This window comes from Rutidosis leptorrhynchoides, chromosome 2 (genome assembly GCF_046630445.1).
Source record: "Rutidosis leptorrhynchoides isolate AG116_Rl617_1_P2 chromosome 2, CSIRO_AGI_Rlap_v1, whole genome shotgun sequence".
In the NCBI taxonomy this organism is placed as follows: Eukaryota; Viridiplantae; Streptophyta; class Magnoliopsida; order Asterales; family Asteraceae; genus Rutidosis; species Rutidosis leptorrhynchoides.
The window spans coordinates 267,365,857-267,386,893 of record NC_092334.1 but is presented as its reverse complement, the minus strand read 5'-3'; positions in this window follow the sequence as shown (position 1 = coordinate 267,386,893).

The following is a 21,037-nucleotide window of genomic DNA, read 5'->3' as shown; positions in this document are numbered from 1 at the left end:
TGCAGATTGAAATCGTCAAGATACAAATGAGGTTTAAGATGAAATCAAGTGGTAAACTTGAAGAATTGTTTAGTTTCATATGTTATAATCAATATTTTAATTCATTTTAATTGTCCACTGTTGGTAGTCATCAGTTGATTAGTCAACAGTTAGCTAGGAATAGTTAGATATGTTTTTTTTTTGTTAGCGTGGATTCTTAACAAATTTCTCATAGTTAATTTGTTTGTTTCTAACAAATTTTATTCCGTCAAATGTTTTCTTCATTATACCACTTGTTGGATTCTGATAGGTCAAAATCCGAATATGAAATTGAACTTGGACGAAAATAGTTGTTCTTTGGTGAACGGATACGTATATGTGTGAATGTAAGTAAGATAGGAAATGACTGTTGAATCAGATTGGAAAAATGTACAGTGTAACTTATTAATGTGAAATCTAAAATATTCCTCGGGTATTACCTACCCGTTAAAATATTTTCACCATTACAGTTTGTACAAAAGAATTTTTAATTACAATCTTTATGAAAACATATATATACATATATATTTTCTTCGGATGTAATCATGTATTTAATGAGTCAATATAATATTAGACTCATTTGATTTTCGGTTTGAGCTAGAATAAGTAATCTCTAAAACTATTAGGTTCTACATATTCTTCGCAGAATATTAATGAAGTTATGGTTCAATACTTCATTGTCAATTGCTGTTGGTACTCCTTGGTATCTATGGTGAGTATGATGTTGATGTTCGTGGGACAGATTGTGAAATTTATGTTTGGAATGCGGATGTTGTTGTTGGTGGTACTGCTGGTGCCGGTAATGTTACTGAAGCTGGTACATTTTGCACCATATTTTTCAAGACTACAACTCGGGTGCGAAGCTCGTTGACTTATTACTCTGGAATGATTGTCTGTAGGAACGAGCGGATGTATAAGGTTTTGAATTTGTGATAGTATATAATCATAGTGAGGTATGAGGGTGAAAATGGTGTTTCTAATAGGTTCACCGGTAAGTGTTTCAGGTTCTTCGCCAAAAGGTGAATTTGGTTGGTGGAAAGGATCGCCTTCTTCTTGTCTCCAATGATTGAGTAGGCTACGAACCCATCAGATGAATTGGAGATGGCTGATTGATTGATTCATTCTGGTGATGCTGATTTCGGAGCTGGAGTGGGACTCTATATCGGAATCCGAGGGACTTGAACTAGTGGTGGGTTCCATTGCGTACGATTGAATGAAGGATTTCTCGAAATGAAATGATTTTCGGATATCGGATAATATTCTAATTACATAGAATACCTATATATAGAACAGAAGATTTCGTAGATTACGGAGGAATTTACGAAATATATCAGGCAAAGTTTATAGTAACAGATACGCTAACATATGGATTAGCAGATATGCTAAGATATGAATTTTGTCTACACACTATTCATGCAGTCAATGCAGTAAGATGTGTCTAGACTAAGAATGATAAGCAGGTAATTTTTGACAAGAAATGATAAGCAAAACTTTTGACATGCAGATCAGGTTCAAGTCCAGACTCATTAATATAACCTAACAACAACTAGGTCAAAGTCCAGACTTCATTAATGCATCCTGACAACTACCTGTTAGACACACTAATGTTGACCTGGTTCGCTAAGACCACCGCTCTTATACCAACTGAAACGCCCCGTCCTAATCCATCCGGATGAAGTCCATATCGATTATAAATGATTCATAATAATTGATTTCATCACGAGGTACTTGACCTCTAAATAATACATTTTACAAACATTGCATTCGTTTTTAAAAGACAAACTTTCATTACATCGAAAGTTGATAGATGTGCATACCATTTCATAATATCCAACCATAAATGACCTAATCCGTCATTTACTTAATAATCTCTAATGAACTTCAATGACTCGAATGCAACGAATTTTGAAATATGTCATGAATGACTCCAAGTAATATCCTTAAAATGAGCTAATGAACAGCGGAAGATTTCTTTCAAACCTGAGAATAAACATGCTTTCAAGTGTCAACCAAAAGGTTGGTGAGTTCATTAGTATATAGTAATCATTTCATTTTCATCATTTTAATAGACCACGAGATTTTAAATATTATAAAACGTGCAGAAGTCCCATTCCAACTGCACAAAAAAATATCTTTCATATGAAGAACACCGGGTGAGGATTCAAAATATAATAGTAACCATCTGTGACGGTCTTTCACCCCACGGCTGAATACATGTGCCTTCAAAATATAGAACCTCTGTGCCGGTCTTTACACCCCACGGCTGAACACATGTTTATAAAATATAGGCCAACCGGTGCCAAAATGTCATAAATAATAAACCATCCACCCGGCTCGGGAGCTCATACGCTCTAACGGAAACCAGGGCTAATGCGTGTCATAATAATCAACCCCAATCCCAGATAATTCATTCATAGAATATAGTTAAGGTACTTGTGTCTATCGCGTCAACATTTATAAAAGCGCATGTATTCTCAGTCCCAAAAATGTAAAGAGTCAAAAGGGAATCAAATGAAACTCACCTAATGTATTTTGTAGTAAAAATACATATAACGATATTGAACAAATGAAGGATTGGCCTTTGATTCACGAACCTATATCATTTGTATATATATATTAAATCGTATCTTGGAAAATACATAGTTTCATTTATTAGTTACATAATATTTATTTATATCTGTGGTTATTTATTTTATTCTAATCTTCATCAAAAAATATTCTTTATTTATATATATCACATCTTAACTTATATGATATCTATATTTATTCCATATATATATCATTACAATAATTAATATCTATACTTTTAGTTATATTAATATTTATATATCTTTAGATACACATTTAGTATTATATTTAAAAATTAACATTGTATAAGTATTTCAAATGTTAGCCTGTTTGATATGTTATTATATGAGCTATTGTTTCACTTATAGTATCCTTAATAAGCATCTTTTACAAAACAAATATTTATTTGTTTTTAATAAACTAGTTTTTATAATCATAAGTTACTAATACTAACAACTTTATTAATAATGAAAATATTAATAATATAATAATTTTGTCAATGACGATACTTAGTTTAATAATGGTAATAATAATAATACTAATGTTTACAAAACTGATACTAGTACTAATATTAATGAAAATAATAATAATTTGTTCCATTTTCATAATAATAACAATAGTAATAATAACAACAATCCTATTATGTTAATATCAATAATTACCCTACTTAATACTATTAAAGACAATAATATTAGTAATAATATCAATCATACTTGTAATTATTATATTCAAGAAAATAATAATAAATGATACTAATACTTTTATTAGTAACAATTATAATAACAATGATAATAACAATAATAATAATAAATAATAATAATAATAATAATAATAATAATAATAATAATAATATAAATGAAAATAGGCTACCTCTTAGGGTTTTATAAAAAAAACAGTCCTTGTAGGGAATTGAACCCGCGATCCTCCATTCGTAACACACTCTCCTAACCGTTCCTCCATTTTCAGTTTTTCTTAACCCTCTTCATCATCAAACCTAATATGTTGTCCGTCATCATCACTCTGATGGGCGATTTAAGCAGATAGTATAATGGAGCCATAGCCCATCAAGAAACAATTATTTGATCATGGCCCAACTAGATAGTAGCACCCGGTTCACTAATGAATTCGAAGGCCAGCTAGTTTGATTCAATTTAAACCCTATCGATGGATTGTGGGGTTATTTTTGATCATTGTTTGTCAGCCACAAAGGAAAAGAGAGGACACAAGTAGTGTAAAACAGAAAAATATCCTCGACCAGTTGCAGCAATAATTTATACACGTATCTTCTTTCATGTTTATTATTTTTATCTTCTTATTAATCGCCTCTTTCAAAAAGAACCAGTTGCAGTAGCAATTCTTGCTGTTATTCTCGACAGAATAGAAGCAGAAATAATTATCCCTACGATTTATGTTAATCTTCAATTCGTAATGGGCCATGGGTTTATGTTGGAAAAAGAAAAATAGAAAAAAAAACAACTTTGGGTTTTGATTTTTTTTTTTATCCTTGCTCGACAGGAAAGGATGAAACAAGCAGGTGGTGATATATATGTATGAAGTCGATCATGATAATGATGGTGATGAGAGAGAGAGAAAAAGAATAGAGAGATGGTTTGTTCATGGTGATTCAAGGTGGTCGTGTTGGCAAGTGTAAAAGAAAAGAAAAGAACAAGGAAGGTGGCGAATGGTTGCATCAAGTTCTCGGTTTCAAATATTAAGAGGGAGAGAGATTTATAGTTTATAGTCTTTGATGGTGAACGGTGGTGACCTACGGTGGTCTGGGTCTGAGTGATTGAATAGATAATAATACATATAATAAATCCTAGTTTGTTGTGTATCGAATTGAGATGTTGATGCTCTAAAGGATTCACCATTTAGCTCGACAAAGAATCTGATGTAGTACAAGGAAATAAAAAAAAATACATCAGATAGGGACGTGAAACAGATAAAGGAGTTTCAATTTGTTTTGAGATAGTGATACCTAACAGATTTTGGATTGTTTTAGTTGATTGATTCTGCTTTGTATGCGTTTGACAATTTAATCACACTAGGATTTGTGTAAGTAACTGAATACGTTCCCTTACTTCTACTGTATGTATATGTTTGTATATACATGTGTATCTATATCTGTTTATTTAAAATTCTATATTTTCTATATGTGTATATATGTATTCATATGTAATTGTGTTTATATATATTGATTATTTATTAGTATATATATATATTTATCTCTAACTCTTATTTTTGATAATTAACTGATATAGTTATATTACTACTATTAATATAATAATAATCATACCGATAATAATAGTTATTAATAATAATATTCACAGTAATATTAAATACAAATGTTAATATTGATAACGTTATCACTAATAAGAATACTAATACTAACAATTGTAAAATAATAAAGAGAAATAATAATACTAATACAATAATGAAAGTTTTAATAAAAGATAAGTTTGATAATAATTAATAATAATGATGAGAGTATTAATAATATAATTAATGATAATAATAAATTGTATTATTTTATAATAATAATAATAATAAAGATAACTATAATAATAATAATAATACTTGTTAATGATAACGTAATAATAATGTCTAATAATAATATAACTTATAATTAAGATATAACAATTTACATGTTTCTATTTTTATATACTAATATTAATACTACAGATATTGATGTTAATAATAAAAGCAATTATAACAATATATTTTTAACTTGTAATTACATTTTATCATAAACTTTATATGATATTATATATTAAATATTTAATATTCATACGTTTTTATATATTACTATATAATAGTATTTATTGATAAGAATCATACACATATAGTTTCATATCATATATATATATATATATATATATATATATATATATATATATATATATATATATATATATATATATATAAATATATATATATATATATATATATATATATATATCTATTCATTCTAATATTACTAAGTTATTATTATTATTTTTACATTTTTAATTACGCACAACTGTTCGTGAATCGTCGGGCACAAATCAAAAGGTAAATGATTACATGAATATAGATTTCATAAACTTTCGAGACTTAACATTACAGATTTTTGCTTATCGTGTCGGAAACATATAAAGATTAAAGTTTAAATTTGCTCGGAAATTCCCGGGTCATCACAATATGTATCTCAGGTCAGAGGATACAATGATATTCGCCTTTACTCAAGATTACATGTGATCAACCACAAAGGCTCCATTTAGTAAATCTTGAGGGCGGGTCTTCCAATATTTGTATCCCACAAATATCTATGAACCTTGGTTGCAACCTTACCCCACATTCATCCCGTGAATGTATACCAATCCAAGTTCATAATAGTCTAAACCTCACACTTGTTCCCACAAACGTGATCGACTACGGAATTTAGAATAATTTCTTATTCATGGATAAAATACGCAAAATAGGAACATGACTCAATATTAATAAATTAATACCATAATTATATTAATGAGTTTGAACAAATTTCGTTCTATTAAAATACTTAAAACAGATCATGACCAATCACTAGAATGTTGAAGCCCTAATGCACAAATATGTCCTGCATGTTTTGCTCCATGTAAGAGCTTCGTGAGAGGATCCGCTATATTTAGATCTGTGTGAACTTTGCGAATACATATCTTTCCCTTTTCAACTTCATCCCTTATGTAGTTGAATCTCCGCTCAATGTGACGGGTCTTTTGGTGAGCACGAGGTTCCTTGATTTATGCTATCGCACCCTCGTTGTCACAAAAGATCTCAAGAGGGTCCTGAATGGAAGGGACTACTCCTAAGTCATCGATGAATTTCTTCATCCATGCAGCTTCCTGAGCTGCCAATGATGCGGCAATGTACTCCGACTCTGTAGTGGATAAGGCAACAACATCCTGTTTTGAACTCTTCCAAGAGACCGCACCACCATTTAATGTGAAGACATAACCGGATTGTGATCGAGAATCATCTCGATCAGTCTGGAAACTTGCATCCACATAACCTTTTACAGCGAGTTCCTCCTCACCAGATTCATATATTAGAAACATATCCTTAGTCCTCCTAAGGTATTTCAATATACTTTTAACCGCAATCCAACGATTGTTTCCTGGGTTATTCTGGTATCTACTTGTCAAGCTTAGGGCGCATGACACATCCGGTCTAGTACATATCATTGCATACATGATTGACCCAATAGAAGATGCATACGGGACTCTCTTCATTCTCTCTTGTTCATCTTTTGTGGTAGGACACTAAGATGAACTGAGAGGCATTCCTCTTTGAATAGGTACCAAACCACTCTTAGAGTTCTCCATCTTGAACCTTTTCAAGACCTTTTCAATGTATGCACTTTGATTCAAACCTATCAGTTTCTTAGATTTATTCTTGTAGATCCCAATTGAAATGTCCCGTTCATATTGATTATAAACGTTCCATATTAATTGATTTCGTTGCGAGGTTTTGACCTCTATATGAGACGTTTTTCAAAGACTGCATTCATTTTTAAAACAACCATAACCTTTATTTTATCAATAAAGGTTTCAAAAGCATTATGTAGATTATCAAATAATGATAATCTAAAATATACTGTTTACACACGGCCATTACATAATGATTTACAATAGAAATATATTACATCGACATATGTTTCTTGAATGCAGTTTTTACATAATATCATACAAACATGGACTCCAAATCTTGTCCTTATTTTAGTATGCAACAGCGGAAGCTCTTAGTATTCACCTGAGAATAAACATGCTTTAAACGTCAACAAAAATGTTGGTGAGTTATAGGTTTAACCTATATATATCAAATCATAACAATAAACCACAAGATTTCATATTTCAATACACATCCCATACATAGAGATAAAAATCATTCATATGGTGAACACCTGGTAACCAACATTAACAAGATGCATATTCAAGAATATCCCCATCATTCCGGGATCCTCCTTCGGACATGATATAAATTTCGAAGTACTAAAGCATCCGGTACTTTGGATGGGGTTTGTTAGGCCCAATAGATCTATCTTTAGGATTCGCATCAATTAGGGTGTATGTTCCCTAATTCTTAGATTACCAGACTTAATAAAAAGGGGCATATTCGATTTCGATAATTCAACCATAGAATGTAGTTTCACGTACTTGTGTCTATTTTGTAAATCATTTATAAAACCTGCATGTATTCTCATCCCAATAATATTAGATTTTAAAAGTGGGACTATAACTCACTTTCACAGATTTTTACTTCGTCGGGAAGTAAGACTTGGCCACTGGTTGATTCACGAACCTATAACAATATATACATATATATCAAAGTATGTTCAAAATATATTTACAACACTTTTAATACATTTTGATGTTTTAAGTTTATTAAGTCAGCTGTCCTCGTTAGTAACCTACAACTAGTTGTCCACAGTTATATGTACAGAAATAAATCGATAAATATTATCTTGAATCAATCCACGACCCAGTGTATACGTATCTCAGTATTGATCACAACTCAAACTATATATATATTTTGGAATCAATCTCAACCCTGTATAGCTAACTCCAACATTCACATATAGAGTGTCTATGGTTGTTCCGCAATATATATATATATAGATGGGTCGACATGATAGGTCAAAACAATGTATATGTGTCTATGGTATCTCAAGATTACATAATATACAATATAAGTTGATTAGGTTATGTTTGGAATAGATTTATTACTAACTTTCACGTAGTTAAATGAGTAGTTTTTATCAATCTTGTTTTACTCGCCATTTCTTCGTTTCTAATCCGTTTTGAGTGATTCCAGTGGCCACTGTTTCGTATTGAACTTAACTTTATGAATATAAATAGAAAAAGTATAAGTTTATAGTCGAAAATATAAGTTACAAGTCATTTTTGAAAGAGGTAGTCATTTTCGTCGAAAGAACGACATCTTGATGACCATTTTGAAAAACATACTTTCACTTTGAGTTTAACCATGATTTTTGGATATATTTTCATGTTCATAAGAAAAATCATTTTTCCAGAAGTATAGCTTTTAAATCAAAGTTCTTCTTAGCTTTTAATTATCCCAACCAAAACAGCCCCCGGTTTTACTACGACGGCGTATATCCAGTTTTATGATGTTTATCGTGTTTCCGGGTTTTAAATCATTAAGTTAGCATATCATATAGATATAGAACATGTGTTTAGTTGATTTTAAAAGTCTAGTTAGAAGGATTAACTTTATTTGCGAACAAGTTTAGAATTAACTAAACTATGTTCTAGTGATTACAAGTTTATAACGTTGAATAAGACAGCTTTTTATGTATGTATCGAATGATGTTATAAACATCATTACTACCTCAAGTTCCTTGGATAAACCTACTAGAAATGAGAAAAATGGATCTAGCTTCAAAGGATCCTTGGATGGCTTGAAAGTTCTTGAAGCAGAATCATGACACGAAAACAATTTCAAGTAAGATTTTCACTCGAAATAAGATTGTTATAGTTATAGAAATTGAATTAAAGTTTGAATATGAGTATTACCTGGTATTAGAAAGATATATTACTGTAAATAATAAAGATTTCTTGAGGATGGATGATCACTCTACAAGATTGGAAGTAAGCTAGCAAACTTGGAAGTATTCTTGATTTTATGAAACTAGAACTTTTGGAATTTATGAAGAACACTTAGAACTCGAAGATAGAACTTGAGAGAGATCAATTAGATGAAGAAAATTGTAGAATGAAAGTGTTTATATATGTTTTTGGTCGTTGGTGTATGGATTAGATATAAAGGATATGTAATTTTGTTTTCATGTAAATAAGTCATGAATGATTACTCATACTTTTGTAATTTTATGAGATATTTCATGCTAGTTGCCAAATGATGGTTCCCACATGTGTTAGGTGACTCACATGGGCTGCTAAGAGCTGATCATTGGAGTGTATATACCAATAGTACATACATATAAAAGCTGTGTATTGTACGAGTACAAATACGGGTGCATACGAGTAGAATTGTTGATGAAACTGAACGAGGATGTAATTGTAAGCATTTTTGTTAAGTAGAAGTATTTTGATAAGTGTCTTGAAGTCTTTCAAAAGTGTATGAATACATATTAAAACACTACATGTATATACATTTTAACTGAGTCGTTAAGTCATCGTTAGTCGTTACATTTAAATGTTGTTTTGAAACCTTTAGGTTAACAATCTTGTTAAATGTTGTTAACCCATTGTTTATTAAATCAAATGAGATGTTAAATTATTACATTATCATGATATCATAATGTATTAATATATCTTAATATGATATATATACATTAAATGTCGTTACAACGATAATCGTTACATATATGTCTCGTTTCAAAATCATTAAGTTAGTAGTCTTGTTTTTACATATGTAGTTCATTGTTAATATACTTAATGATATATTTACTTATCATAATATCATGTTAACTATATATATATATATATATATATATATATATATATATATATATATATATATATATATATATATATATATATATCCATATATATGTCATCATATAGTTTTTACAAGTTTTAACGTTCGTGAATCGCCGGTCAACTTGGGTGGTCAATTGTCTATATGAAACCTATTTCAATTAATCAAGTCTTAACAAGTTTGATTGCTTAGCATGTTGGAAACATTTAATCATGTAAATATCAATTTCATTTAATATATAAGAACATGGAAAAGTTCGGGTCACTACACCAATCCCCAAAACGTATTGTGCTTCTCCAAGATCCTTAATGGAGAAGCATTTACTTAGCCAAGTTTTAACTCCTTGCATTGCTGGAATATCATTTCCAAATAACAATATATCATCCACATATAGTACAAGGAACATGATAGTGCTCCCACTAGCTTTCTTATATACACAAGCTTCATCACCATTTTTAATGAAGCCAAATTTCTCGGCTTCCTCATTAAAACGATGATTCCACATTCTAGATGCTTGTTTCAATCCGTAGATTGACTTCTTTAACTTGCATACCTTTTTAGGATATTTCGGATCAACAAAACCTTCAGGCTGAACCATATAGACATCTTCCATAAGATATCCATTTAGGAAAGCGGTCTTGACATCCATTTACCATATTTTGTAATCATAATGAGCAGCAATGGCAAATAATATCCTAATAGACTTTAGCATTGCCACAGGCGAAAAAGTTTCATCATAGTCAATCTCTTGAGTTTGAGTGAAACCTTTTGCTACAAGTCTAGCCTTATATGTATCCAAGTTTGCATGTATGTCGGTTTTCATTTTGAAAAGCCATTTACAATCAACTAGCCTTGAGCCAGTAGGTTGTAAAAAAGTTCCCAAACTTGGTTGTCATACATGGATTGCATCTCAGCGTTCATGGCTTCCTGCCATTTATCCTTATCAATCCTTGATAAAGCATCTTGGTAGTTTGTTGGTTCATCCAAATCAACCACATAGCAACTATCCATGAGAAACCCATATCTCTCAGGAGGATTACTAATCCTACCAGATTTGCAAACGTCTTATGTATTTTTATCATTCATTTGATCACTCTCAACATTTTCATGTTGAGTGCTAGTGTCAACCAATTGTGTATCATCTACTTGATCTTGAACCTCTTCAAGATCTATCTTCCTTTCACGATTTCCTTAAATTAGGAACTTAGTTTCAAGGAATTCAGCCTTTCGAGCAACAAATACATTTTGCTCGGTTGGATCATAGAAATAGTATCCCATATCATCCTTGGGATATCCTATGAAGATACACTTCGTGGATCGAGCATTCAACTTATTAGGGACGTAACGCTTAGGGTAAGCTTCACATCCTCATACTTTTAAGTATGATAGAAATGGAGGTTTTCTAAACCACATCTCATGAGGAGTTCGTTCTACTTTCTTGGTTGGGGCGATATTTAAAATACGAGCCGCGGAGCATAGGCTATAACCCCAAAATGATAGAGGTAACGAGCTTCTTGCCATCATAGATCGAACCATATCCATAAGGGTACGGTTCCTCCTTTCAGAAACTCCATTAAGTTGGGGTGTTCCAGGAGGAGTAAGTTATGAGATAATCCCACAACCTTTAAGATGATCTTGGAAAGCATCGCTTAGGTATTCACCTCCTCTATCGGTACGAAGTACCTTGATTGTCTTATTGAGTTGATTTTGTACTTCATTTTGATATTCTTTGAATGCTTCAAAAGTTTCGTCCTTGTGTCTCAATAAGTAGACATATCCGAAATGACTGAAGTCATCAATGAAAGTAAGGAAGTATCTTTCACCATTCCTAGTTATGGGCTTAAAGGGTCCACATACATCCGAATGTATTAATCCCAATAAGTCCTTAGCCCTTTCATAGGTCCCTTTGAAAGGTGCTTTAGTCATTTTGCCTTGTAAACAGGATTCACATACATCAAACGAGTCTAGTTCATTTGATTTCAAAAGGCCATTCTTTTGAAGTGTATGCATTTGATTCTTGTTTATGTGACCAAGGCGACAATGCCATAAGTAGGAATTACTCAAATCCCTTTTGAGTTTCTTGGTGTTTGCATGGAACATTGAGCTATTGTATGATGTGTCATCATGAACCAATTCATAAATACCATTCGAAGGCGAAGCCTTAAAATAGAACACATTATCTAAAGAAATATGGATATCATCATTAATGAAATTAAGATTAAAACCATTTTGTTTTAAACGGGATACAGAAATAATGTTTCGTGATAAATCGGGTGCATACAAAACATTTTTCAAAATAAGCTCCAAACCACTTGGTAGCTACAAAACAAAGTCTCCTTGAGCTTTCACTTGCACCCTTGCTCCATTTCCCATGAAGAGACTTGTTGTTCCCGTATCCTGATCACTTCTTTTGAACCCCTGCAAAGAATTGCAAATATGAGTTCCACATCTTGTGTCTAATACCCATGTATTAGAAGAAGTAACACTAAGCTCAATGTATACCATATATACATTACCTGAGGTTTGGCCTGCATCCCTCTTTTCCTTCAACTCCTTAAGGTAGACCGGGCAGTTTCATTTCCAGTGACCCATTTCACCGCAACCGAAGCACGGATCTTCCTTGGGGTTAGCTTTACCGGCAAACTTTTGCTTCTTGTTATTGTTGGTTGGGGTAACCATCTTCCCCTTTCCCTTGCCCTTGCCTTGGTAGGCGGGTCCTTTCCTCTTAGCCGCCTTCGGCTTAGAAGTGTTATTGTTTTTGGACCCACCTTCATTGATCATAAACATGGGTGAAGCCCTTTTACCCATGCTCGCTTCGGCCGTCTTAAGCATGGCATGTAATTCGCCAATGCTTTTATCCCAACCATTCATGTTATAATTTAACACGAATGTGTCAAACCTCTTTGACAATGAGTTAAGGATAAGGTCTGTGGCTAATTCATTAGACACGTTGCAATTTAGACGGTTCGCTCGATCAATTAGGCTTTTCATCTTAAGGACATAAGATGAAACGGATTGGGTGTCGTCCATCCGACATGCATGAAGCCCTCGGACCGTTTCAAAGCGCTCCACATGAGCTTGTTGAAGGAACATCTCCTTCAACTGTGTGATCATGTCATATGCACTATGATGCTCGAAGTCCTTTTGGAGTTCGGGTATCATAGTCCCAAGCATGAGGCAACAAACTTGCAACGAATCGGTGCAATATTTCTCCCAATAATCCATGCCTTCTGTATCATCCTCGTCCGGTTGATCGGGAATGGGGTCTTCCAACACATACGCCTTATCCTCAAGTTTGAGGACAATTCTAAGATTGCGGAACCAATCCATGAAGTTCGTATGGTTGAGTTTTTCATTTTCGAGGATTGACCTCAACGATAGGTTGTTAAAGTTGATAGGTGCGTTTGGAATGTTGTTGTTATTGGCGGCCATCTACAAAATTTAACAAAGTTGTTTAAGTATTAATTTTAATTTAACAATCAATACCCTTTAAATCCAATTGATATTTATTAAAATTTAGAATCCAACGGTAAACCAAATTTCGGTTAGGTGACCTTTATCCCGTCATTTGATTTAGCTAGGTAGTCATTATATGATAATTGCAATCCTTTTACAACTTCTAAGTTATGGGATCATGCAATCCTTTTGCATGGCATATTATCCCATCAACGCCTATTTGTTCATCATGCTTCGGCGACCCTAAGTTCATGATTTCCAAATCAAGTCGTCCTACTTGTATAGACATGTAAACTTAACATACAAGTGGTTAGGTGACCTTTATCCCACAAGTGTGCGAAATTTACCTTAATCATATTAGTTTGCTCATAACGGTTAGGTGACCTTTATCCCATTATAAGTTCCCTAATACATCTAAGTGTCATACAATATGATGGCGTTTAAACTTGTTAACCTAGTGTGTAAAGGGTTTTAAGTTTTGTTTAATTCAAGTTTGAGAAAACTTTTATACCATACACCAACATGCATTTAGTGTATGGTTCATTTGAAATCCATTTTCATGTCATGTAATAAATCCAATTTTACTACTTTGATAATAAACCATTTATTATGTTTTAATAACCAATTATTAAATCCTTTTAGCCATTCCTAATTTAACCAATTAAATTGTTATTTTGCATGTGTTAATAATGTCTAATTTAACCAATTAAATTGTCATTTTGATTGTTGTTAACTTGTGATTTACTTGTAGCAACCAAACATACAAACACAATAAATAACCACACATGCAAATCAAACATGTTCACAATCAAGCCAATTTGGTAGACATTTGTTTAGCCAAAAACAAATGCTACCGGTAAGGGTTATAACACAAAGTAGGAGATTTTAAATCTCCCACTTAATCTTGCATCCAAATTCTTCTTCTTGTGTTCTTCAAGTCTTCATAATCTTCATCATTTTACAAAATATATCCTAAAACATTTTGTCTAAAAAATGAAATTACAACCTAATCTATTTTACATACCAAATATAAAATAAATTACATAACCAAATGAAAATTATTACAAACCAAATGAATGAATTAATATTACATATTAAATGAATAAATACAAATCATTCAAACACACATGCATTCAATCATAAGGTCAAGGCATTGATTGTGAACTACAACATACAACAAATATGACCAATTTGCAAGTTCCAAACCCTCTTGGAACCTCTTTAGAAATCAGCCAAATGCACAAACCCACCCAAACCCGAACATTTTTACATTCCATATTCATGCATGTACATGGAATGCAAATATAGTGGGTTTAAAGACCATATAAGAAGCATAATCCATAGACCTCGGCTCTAGATACCATTGATGGAATTTAACAAGTTTCATAAACAACATGTTAATCTAGTTAACTTAATCATTAAACCAATTTAATGTAGTTAAAACGAGCGGAAGCATTAAGTAAAGTACATGTTAACATGTTAAGCCATTTAAGTTAAATCCCATATTCATATCAAGTCATGGATTAATGCTCACATATAAAACAAGTATAAGAAGAAGATTATTACCTCCTCAAGTTAATTGAGGGTGATATTGAAGAACAAGAAGATGATAGAACCTCAAGCTATTGTGTACCAACACCACCCTTAAACTTGTTAGGAATTAAGACCCTTAATCACCTTTGAACAAGCTCAAAACCCTTTGCTCTTACACCCAATTTTCTAAACAGCAGTAGGTTGAAAAGATGATGAGAATGCAAGCCTCAAAAGCATGAAACCTCACGAGATTATACCCTAAACTTGATACCAACACTTAGTACTTATGTTAGGATTAATTGACACTTGAAAAACTAGCTTGCAAAGAAGAAAATGATCTTCCTTTTGACCCTCAAAGGCCACGACTGAAACAGCTGCAGAAGGCAGTTTTTTTGCACTAAAACTTGATATCTTTGCATGTATGGTATGGCATTTAGTCAAGGAGCATGCTTATAGAGACTTGAAAAAGTATGTCCCATTCAATGAAGAATCTTGTGCATGTTCTTAAACTCCCTATGCTACTACCATTTGAACACATATAATATACTTGTGGAATATAAAACTGAATTTATAAAATCAGTTTTTATAAAACATGATTTTATAAAACACATTTTATAAACTTGTATATTATTTGTTATGTATATTTTGTAAAACCAATTTTATAAAATGTAACATAACTTAATAAATTATTTAACCTATAAATAATTAAATCCTTGTTATATAAGTTATTCCATAACTTATATAAACATATCAAGTAATATTATTTAAGAAACCTTTTCCTTAAAATTCAGTGTCGCGTATTTAATCAATGATTCAATCGTTAAGATAAATAAGAATAAGGTGTCGGTAAGTTTTTTATTGGGTATGACCCGACTTGGATCATAACATGTTAGCCACATTAATTTAATATGTCTCTCGGGCATACGAAATACCTTCAATTTTTTGCAGTACCATTGGAAACATATGGCACGCAGTTTCATCTTCCCAATGCTGCAACCTCATAACTCCTTCAAACATAGTCAGAAAATCCTCCGGATCTGTTGTACCATCATAAACACCAATTGATGGAATTCCTAAATTTCTTGGTAATGGATAATCTGCAATTCGAGGAATAAAACACTGTGTTGATTCTGCCATTGCTGGTGGTTTGATAGCTTCATCACCAGTAATTAAAGCAAACAAATTATCCACAGCTGTTGCACGGATGGTTGGTTGTGCTAACTTTTGTTTAAATCGTGATGGCGCTGTTTTAGTTAAAATTCCATCCAGTAACTTGCTTGCCATTTCTTCAGTCATAAAGAACTGTTCACCTTCTTCTTCAATATTCCAATCATCATCCAAAAATCCCTCATCATTGTGTTGATTGTCTGTATCATCTACTAAAGCATTCAACTGATTGAATAGCTTGGACAATTATGATTTGGAAATTGACTTTCCTTTGCTGTTATGCCTAGCGTTCACATCAGAAGTCTTCTTGAAAGAGACATTATGTGTTCCTCGCCTGGCCTTCCATATTCATGTGCTGGGACCCCCCATCCATGGTTTTCTCAATCGTGGTATGGTTTCATGAACTTGATCATCTGCTGTGTCAGTGTTTAAATGATCTTCTTCTTCAACGGAAGTCTCTTCAAGAGTTAACTGATCAACTGGTATATTTTCAATGAGGTTTTCATCGACTGGTTCAAGTGTTGTTTTCGATGAGGTTATTTCAGTTGCCTTCGTGCTCTTGGTGGTTTTGGTGGTCTTTGAGACGGGTGGCGCCATCTGTTAGTACGATTTTCCGTATAGCGGCTGTAAGGTACTAGTACGGAAGATTAGCTGCTCAGCGCATGGCATATACTGTTTATTGTTGTTTGCCCTTGAGAAATAATCTCTGCAGACCCGGAACACAGATATAAGATCTGTGGGGTGGCCTCAATCAATCTGTGGATCAGTCTGTAAGGATCCGTCTAGCGCACTGCTGCTAAGCGGCCAATGTTGTTTTAGAGTGAGAAAGAACTGTGTGAGAGAGAAAGTGTACTTCTCTCTGACTGAAGTTCAGATCAGAATCCTCTAAAATGTGGTGACCCAGGGGGTCTATTTATAGGCGTAGAATGTCTGAAATTCACGGGATACACGTGTCAATCACTGAATGGTTCTGTTATGTGAAGTATCCGGAATGTAGGTGGCGTGTGCTGACATGGCTGCGAGCCGTTCACGCGCTAAGTTAAAGGGCTTATGCATAGAAGCTGCCTGCAGGGCTTACGCTTGACGCTGGGCGGCCTGCTGGACGCTGGGCGGCAAACTCTGAAAACTGCCAAATTTCATTATGTCTTGTGCTCTTTGATCGAGTTTTCTGTATAAAAATGATGTTTTTATGCGTGTATCTCCTAGGATACACCATTAGTATTGTTTTCAAAATAATAATAATAATAATAATAATAATAATAATAATAATAATAATAATAATAATAATAATAATAATAATAATAATAATAATAATAATAATAATAATAATAATACATATATTAGTGATAACAAATATAATAATAATAATAATAATAATAATAATAATAATAATAAAAATAATAATAATAATAATAATTATTATTATTATTATTATTATTATTATTATTATTATTATTATTATTATAAGAGAAAAATAACAATAACAATAATTTAACAATAATAATAATACTTATAAAGTTAGTGATAATAATATTAATAGTATAATACTAGTAATAATGATAATAATAATAATATTAGTTATATTAGTGATAATAATAATTATGTTTTTAATATTAGTAATAATAATAATAACAACAACAACAACAAGAATAACAACAACAACAACAACAACAACAATAATAATAATAATAATAATAATAATAATAATAATAATAATAATAATAATATTAATAATAATAATAATAATAATAATAATAATAATAATAATAATAATAATAATAATAATAATAATAATAATAATAATAATAAAAATGCTACTTTAATGTATCAAGCTTTTTAAAAAATAAAAGCCCTTGCCCGGGCTCGAACCCGCGACCTCTCGCTAACCCGTCAACCCATCAAACCATCCGTCTGTGCTTATCTATCTGTTTTTATTCAAAACTTATTTATTTTAAACCCGTTATCTATTTCCTATTTTCTTCTTCATCATCAAGATCAAACTCGAACCCAGGGATTGAAAACAACATTTTATGTGTTTATTTTTAGATTCCAAATTGAACATAAACATTAAGTTACTGATTGAATAATAATAAAAATCAAAAGAGAAACTGCAGCAGCAGTCTGTTTATGCGAAGAAAAAAAATATAAACTAAAAACTTGATTTTGAATTTTAGGTCGTTTCAGATTATAATTACAACATGAATTATGTTGTAAATGATTCATAAGAACTTTTTGACTACTCAATTGAACCTGAAATATCAAGAAAACTTCGAATTTCCTCATGAACATTGAGTTGACTTTTTGAAATTAAAACTTTGACTCGAAAACTCGAATTGAATAATTGAAATTGAAGGCTGTAACTTTACAGGAAGTTTAAGAAGAAGATTCCTAACAACACTACATTTATACATTTTGAAAAATCATTCGAAATCGATCTTTTGTTATTCTGAGTTCAAGAACAGAGCTAGCGAACATTTATTTATTTATTTTTTCTGTTTAATCTAATAGCTACTAGTGAGTATAATTGATAATTGATAGTGGAAACTTGAATGATTTTTGTCAACAAACCAGAATTAATCGAATGCTTTATGCAAATAAATTGTATCGACATTCTGCACACTTAAGAAGAAAAGGGGAAAAAATAATTAAAAAAATTTTAAAAATACTCGATCATGATCTGGAAGAAAAAAATAATAATTCAAAAGCAGATAAAAAAAAAAAAATAAGCTGGATCACGAGTAAATAAAAAAATAAAAAGATGTAGTACATATCTTTTACCTTTTGATTTATTTTTAATTGATATTAATAATAGTAATTTTATATTATTAATAATAATAAAAGTAATAATAATAATAATAATGATAATATAAATTATAATAATGATAATGATAATTTATAAAAATGATAATAATAATTTTATTAATGATAATAATAATAATATTAATAACAAGGTTAATGATATTTATCAGGTCTAGGGGCTTGAGCTATAGGATCCTTTAAATCGGTAATCCAAACCCTTCCATTCTAGAGTTTCGTAGACGCCATCCGTCAAGAAAGTTCAATGATTAAAAATAACGAGAAAGCGAAGATTTTGAAAGTAATGAATATGAATAGTAGAGATTTCAATAATCATGGATAACATTTCATGTAATACATATGTAATACACAAAACTATGATAGATGACAAGGAATGTCGAGAATTTCAGAAATCATGGTGTCGCATTTAAATGTGGTGGTGGAATTGGATAGTACTTAGGAGAGTGAGCAGAATTCTTAGGTTGGCTAGGCTTTCTAAGAAAGATTAAAGAATTTAATAAGTAAAGTTTCTAAGGTATAGTGTAGCATTTAACAATTAAAGGTAACAATTAAAGGCACTATAGTCAAGGAAAGTTGTAGTCCTACATTGCTAAGGTAGCTAATTGTATAAGGCACACATAAAATGCAATCCTGGTTCTCTACAACAAACTGCTCTGATACCATTTCTGTCACACCCCCAAATAGGGCATGGGGTATTTGTGACTAATTATATCAAATCACAGTTGTAAAAACGAGAACGACTCTATATGAGACGTTTTATTGAGTTTTGTAGCTGAAGATAAATAGATTACATTGTATTTAGAGCATTAAATGTTTTTAAATGAATTGGTAAGTATTGCATGAAGACTCCAAGCATGGCAAGAAATCATCATCAAAGCAGCAGATATACAGCGAAAGCAATATTTAAGTACCTGAGAATAAACATGCTTTAAAAAGACAACACGAGGTTGAGTGAGTTCATAGGTTTGTCAAAAATAATAATTTCAGTAATAGATCACAAGATTTAATAAAAGACGATATATCATGTATATCAAAAGTATGCCATTAGCGTATAATATCAAACCTAAACGATTTTACCCCGTAACAATACATATGTAATTGTCGAGATCATTATTATACCACCAATTGATTAGAGGTCAACAGTGCGGGACGTTACTCCCAATAGCGCTGTTTATAATAATTCCGTTTGCCTCTTCATTATCTAGCAATTAATGATATTACAAAGCAGGGTTTTGTATGTTTCAAATGAACACAATAAATGTACTCATGTTGGTCGTATAATAGTTTGTACTTGTGTCTATCAGTTATAAAAATAGTACATGTATTCTGAGCCCAAAAATATAGATAAAAAGGGAGCAAATGAAACTCACGATATGATACGATAGTATGTAGAAAATATGCATAAGATGGCAATGAACAAGTACAGAGTTGACCTCGGATTCACGAACCAATATCAAGTATATATATTAACACATATACTTGTAATCGAATAAGTTTATATATGTTATTTTAATTGTTATATATTTCTGTATATATACTTTTATATATATTCTATATATAAGTATTTATTTGATAAAATAATATTAATAATGTTACTGAATAAAGACTTGTATAATAACAATAATACTAGTAGTAAAAATGATAATAATCATAATAAGGTTTTAAAAATAATAATAATAATAATAATATAGTTTTGATGATAGCAAAAATAGTAATTTTTGTAAAAAATGATAATAATGATAATACTTTTTAATAATAATAATAATACTAATAAAAATAATCATATTAGTAATAATAATAATGATAACATTAATAATAATACTTTAAAATGATACTAGTACTAATAACAATGATAATAATAATAATAATTTGTATTGTTTTCAAAATAATAATAATAATAATTCTTATCATAATAATAATAATAATAATAATAATAATAATAATAATAATAATAATAATAATAATAATAATAATAATAATACATATATTAGTGATAATAATA